Consider the following 5,954-nt stretch of genomic DNA (forward strand, 5'->3'; position numbering starts at 1 on the left):
GCTCCTTGCGGAGCAATACTCCAGGAGGCTTCAGGGTAGGCCACAATGGACAGCGCGTGAGCTAGCTGAGTCTCAGTAGGCTGCTCCAGCATCTTGTTGAATTTTGCCTCCGGACTAGAACGAAGGTGGAAAGTCTTATTGATCTCTTATGGGCTTTAGACAACCTCTACCTCTCATACTATTGTTTATCCAATGCTGTCGGGGCGAAGATTCGCATAAAACTCCTTTACCAAACGCGGAATCAGCGACCCGGGGGGGTGCAAAAGTAGTCCCACTTGTTCCTGGTGATAACTGACGAAAGGAGGCATGAGATCCAACTGGAATCCTTTCTCGAAGAAAAAGACCCTCTTTCGCAACCGTTCATGCGCCTTTACGGCGGCCTGTGTACTGAACCTTTTGAAAGCGGCATCCTCGGGAGCAATGACATTGGCTATTTTTCGCCCCGGTGGAAGCTGTTGAGTGGTTACCTGCATTGGACAGAAAAATACCGCTTCCTCTCAGATGAGGACGCGGTCTTTACCATATTACCTTCGATGGGACCTTCAGGCACGGAGGAAGATAGGTCATCCTTGGGCTTTGGAGGTTTTGTAGCAGTTGTGGCTTTTGCCTTTTTAGAGGTTAGGCTGTTAGAAGCTCACTCGCTTGGCCGTTTGGCAGTTCTTGTGAAGGAAGCTGGGCCAGGGGAGGATAGATTCTTGGTGTTTGTCGGCGAGGCAACTAGAACTGGCGGAGGCGGGGGACCAGTTATTGGGCGAGAGGGATTGGTAGGGGTGGCGGGTGGTGGGTTTTCATAGGTGGGGTTTTTAGAGTCTTCCTCCTCTGATTGTGCTGGAACAAACTGTTCTGCCTCCGAAACAGGGGGCTAAACGTGAATCAGCCGTAGTTGGCAGCTGAGGAGAAATGTACCTTTTTATAGCTTTTTAATATATCATTTTTAAATTTAGGCTTTGAAAGGTAAATAAAAGAGTGGATGGAAAATGTAAAACACGGGCGGCAAATTTTTTCAATGTTTCCCCATTAAAATTTGTTAGCGTCACTAATTTCTATTCCTCATTTCATCTTCTCGTGAAAAGCCAAACAAAAATAAAAGCCCTTGTGAGACACTGTGTGGTCACCCCTTCTATCGTTGCTCTAGATCTGCATGCCATATCGCTGCCTCCAGACTTTCCTTCAAGATCTGCACGCTACCGTCGTCAGCGGCACCCATATCGTCGTGTTCACGAAGTTGCTCCTCTTCATTCACTTTTATTGGTTCTCCAAATCTTGACGTTGTCGCTGTCAGAGGTTCACCCTGCTGTATCTGCTGTCAGACTCCTCTTCATTTTCTTGAAGTTCGTTTCGCTATTTTTCTACTTCTACTACTAATCATCGCCTATGTTGTTCTTGTATTCCCCGATTTTAGATTTGTTTTCTTTATTGGAGTTTCCAGATGATGTGGGTATGTTTGTCCAGTTGGTGTTCTGATTTTTCTACTTCGTGGTTTTTCTACTTTGTGTTTTATGATTTTTAAGAGGTGGAAAGGTTTCTCTCAGTATGGGTGATTGATTGGGTTGTTTGTGGGTTGGAGTGTTCTGCTCCCTTAAGCGACGATGTTTATCCATCATTCATAAAATAAATTCTATATTTGCAATCTCCATGTTTCAATCAAACTTGAGATTCCTATATTTTTAATGTGCTCCTTTGGTCTCTATTTTATGACTAAATTTAGAAATATCTAAACTTCAAAAAATATATAACATTAACGATGGACAATAGTATTAGAAACACATTGTTCGGTTGTGATAAATAAGTTTAATAATAAAATTTATTTTCGAGAGATTTTTCAACGAATAAGAGATAATTTGTAATAAGTTATTTCTTTTAAGATCAATATGCATTCTGTACATTATCGATCTTTTACTAGAATCAACAAATAAGGCACCATCAGAATAATAAGATTATGGCAAAAAGAAGACAGGGATTTTGTTATATATGTAAGGCCGAAGGATGACAAATCATAGAGATAAAGGAGGGGAATAACATTATTAAGAAAATAGAGGCTCAGGCTTAGGGATTCTGAAATTTGTATGAGAAAAATGAGGGCCAACACAAAACAGTCGGTTGAGAAATCTGAATAGCTAAGCCAAACCAAAACCAAAACCAACTGAAACCATGATTAGACACCCAAGATATGACCAAGTTAAAAAAAAAAAAGTGCAACAACTTATTCGAGTCTCTTTCTACCATAGCACCAACCAATTAATACAACCAAACTTATACAAGCCCATAATTTTATGGGTGGCTGTGCTGAAGGTAGCCACCGAATTAAAACCAAGCCAATTGAAGAATATGATTTGTTAAATTTTCATCGACAGATGTTTGTCTATTTATTTGTTTGGTAATTTATGGTTTTGGATTTGGATTTGACTTTGGCTTCAGCTCTGGCTTTGTGATTTCTATGATGTTCACGAAGACAGAAGAATTCCATAATTGACTTTGGCTTCTATAGGGTTCATTGAGAGAGAGGATATGGAGCTCTATTTCATGTCATTTTGAAAACCAAAACCTTAAATATATTTCACATCCAGTAAAGTTCCACTAGCAAACGATTACTCATGCAATAAAACAATATAATTTCATTCATACTTAATACCATCACATACATTTAGCAAAAAGGAAAGTTTTAAAATATTAATGACTATGCCTAGTACAAACCTTTAAGGATTCCAGACAGACAATACACCACTTCTAGTAATCAATCATAAGTTCAACAATGGATTGAAATGTAAAAAAGGTCAAAAAAGCAAATCCCATTGACCATATATTTTCCAAGTGATGATGCTATGAACTTTTTGATGAGATGATTGGATTGCTTTACTGTTCAATAATGGGAGCTCTTATTATTCTTATAGCAGGACATCGCAAATCTTGTCTTTGAAGTTTTTGTTGATCACGACCATCTTGAAAATATGCATTAATGGATCTATATGATATCAACTTTTCCTTGTTGGACTAATGAAATTGAAAAGTTCGTTGCATGTGTGAACCAATGGAAATATATTGGTGCATGAGTCGTTGACAATGATTGAACTTTTTTCTTTTTTCTTGACACTTCAATCCTTCTTCTATAGGCCACCTTGGAGTAAGCATTTGAAGTCTTCTAAAACCATACTCGAATAGAAAAGAATGAAGATCGGTCTCGAGTTGCTCAGATGAATCAGAGTTACTCCCCTTTTTCTTAACAAAGGGTCATGCAAAGTGATGTAAATTATTGTTTGAACTTTGTGGTCCTAATAAATTCCAATTGAACTATTCTTGGTGTTTGTTATTCTTTTGTGATATTAAAGCATTTAGTTTTGTCATCTCATTTTGATATGCAGAAATGGTGGAATTTTTACATTTTTCTTTTGGGTTTATAAGTTCCTATCTCTCCTTTTTCTCTCCTCTAATATATTGCTCTACTTTGTAAATGTTTTAGGTTCTTTCTTTTCTTTGTGATTGTAATTACATTTAATCCAAGTCTTGAACTCTATAAAAACAATCCCATCATAATAATGGTGCACTAAATCCATTAAATGCTGCAATGAGAATGAGGTAAATTTATTTGAGCTTTTTTATTGCAGTAAATTAATATTTAAGGCGATCGCAAATTGTCACTTGATAGTCTCAACTATCAAAGGAACTCATATAATGAATTCAGGTTGAGAAAACTAAGGACATCTATTTGAATTTCAAGCTAGCACTTCAATTTCTCAGAGGTGAAAGGATTCTTGTGGTGCTGTTGTTGCTTTTTGGGTATTGTAATTGGGAAGAGATGAAAGGATTTTTTAAGATTGAGTTTGAATAAGCACTATAAAAAAAGTATGCTATTTCATTTTCCTTTCATGTTTTTCATTTCAGCTGATGTGTTTTTTTTTTTTTTGACTTCTAGAAAGCTATTGCACCGAAAAAATGGTAGAAGTTTCTCCAGGACTACCGTATCTTAAATTTTATAGCACTATTCTGTCATGTAAAGATAGATATTTACGTATCGGGGACTTGTTAGCTAAATATATGAGTGTCACACGCTAGTTGGACAAAGTGGACACTTGTTATAGGCACGTATCGAACACTTGTTAATTATAAGAAATAGACATAAATAGTAACACAAATTTTGAAGATATGTCGCAAGTGTTTTGAGATTTTGCTCTCCATTTCAAAGTTCGAAGTTGATGCTCTGCTCTATGGTCACAAATAGATGGTTAAAGTGGTACCTTTGTGTGACTCTTTATTTATATTGGTACACTATCTATTCTCTATCAATTTCTCTTTCAATTATATATTTACTCCATAGATACTCTCTCTTTTCTCATTTTTTTCATTGTTGGTGGACATCACAGCATTTCAAAAACTTTACTATTTTGGAGATGTTATATTGGAAAAATCCAAGTTCATAAAACTTTACTGTGTTGATATTTTATTTAATATGACGACAAGAAGAACTGATAACAAAATCTCATTTCAAATCAGGTTTTGGACAATAGCTTACTATGCTGATACTTTTATTCTTTTGATCATTCTTATTGGATTTTGGATAATAGCTTACGTGTTTTTTTATCTCATTTGTAGTTGACCAACTACTGTTAATCTTGCTAATGCTTCCATAAAGTTAAAGAAATTATCTCAGGTGTTGTTGCTATTTCTTGCATTCATTGATTTTGACTGTATCGGGCGATCATCAACAATACGTCGTGGATTTTGGCTGTTGCTGCCAGTACAATGGATAGGGCTTTTCTTGCCTCCATTACTCTTGGAGATAATACCACTTATTGGGTAAACTCTTGCCAGATTTAAGGTTGATTTATTTGCATGAGAAGTCTAGTGTTTACTTAGTCTTTTATGTCCAAGTTCAAGTATACTGAAATGTCTAAGACTACAAGGTCTGTTTTTATACACTCTCATTCACCAAGAGTAACTTCCGTTGGGGTGAAAGTTTTTAATTTGGAATGAGGCTTTGTTGTTTAACTCAATTATTTTGTAACGAGGAAAATAAGATTGAGTCACTTACAACAAAGTCTCGACACTGATCGCACATACCTTCAAAGTTTTGTCCTCCTAATCATTTGAATATTGAAACTTTAGATTCACTTACCCATCATAGTTTTTGTTGAGAAATTTTTTGTATTGATTAATGGTGCTTATTTTTGTTTCGGTACGTTATAGTTTTCTACCTTTCTTCTCAAACTATTTAATATCAATTCGATATTGAAATTTTCAGAGAAGCTCTAGTTTAAATTTTCTTATATGACTGTTGTCTCTATGTATGCTTAGTTGGTTTTAATATGATTCCATAATTTCTCTTCCTTATCATTGAGCATAATTGTCTAATGTGTAAAAATTGTCCCATTAACACTAGCATCTAAAGTTTCATGAAAACCACCATCAATTAAGTTTGGTTGGGCCATAATGGGATAGATGAAGGTTTTAGTTTCATGGCTTTCAGAAATTTGTGAGGCTATAAGAATTTGTATGCAATTGTGGTTCATGGGTGCAAGAATCTATATATAAATCGTTCAAATGTCACCTTATGCAATTTGATGAATGTTGGGTTCAATTTTGGAAACAATTTCTTTGCTATTATCATGGGATTTGTCTGTTGTTTATCTTGTGAAATATTGAATAATGAATGCTTTATTTTGTGATAGTAATAGATAATAAAACTTCATTTATATAAAGGATGTGATGGTATATTTAATGTGTCAAGTTAGTGATTTTCTATGTTTATTTAACTATTAACTAGTTTTGAAGTAAATTTGATTGAACTACACATAGTTTACATAGCAAAAGCTAAATGATATAAGAAGTCGACCATGATAATTATAGCAATGGAAAAAAAAAGTATAGAAATATATAATAATGCAATATAAAAGCTATATACATAATATAGTAGCATAAATAAAAAGCTATTATAAGTTTAAGATAGCATAAATTTTGAG

The 5,954-nt window shown here is 35.1% G+C and overlaps 1 long non-coding RNA gene across 1 annotated transcript; it reads left to right on the forward strand.

Annotated features, from left to right (window-relative positions):
- The first annotated feature begins 999 nt into the window (after nucleotides 1-999).
- LOC148213196 (uncharacterized) lies at nucleotides 1,000-4,826 on the forward strand. The gene is made up of 3 exons (XR_015791639.1): nucleotides 1,000-1,331; nucleotides 3,111-3,737; nucleotides 4,646-4,826. It is a non-coding gene; the product is annotated as an uncharacterized LOC148213196 (long non-coding RNA).
- Nucleotides 4,827-5,954: the final 1,128 nt, after the last annotated feature.

The sequence above is a fragment of the Momordica charantia genome, assembly GCF_013281855.1.
Source record: "Momordica charantia cultivar OHB3-1 chromosome 1 unlocalized genomic scaffold, Mcharantia_2.0 BLBB01000001.1, whole genome shotgun sequence".
Lineage (NCBI taxonomy): Eukaryota > Viridiplantae > Streptophyta > Magnoliopsida > Cucurbitales > Cucurbitaceae > Momordica > Momordica charantia.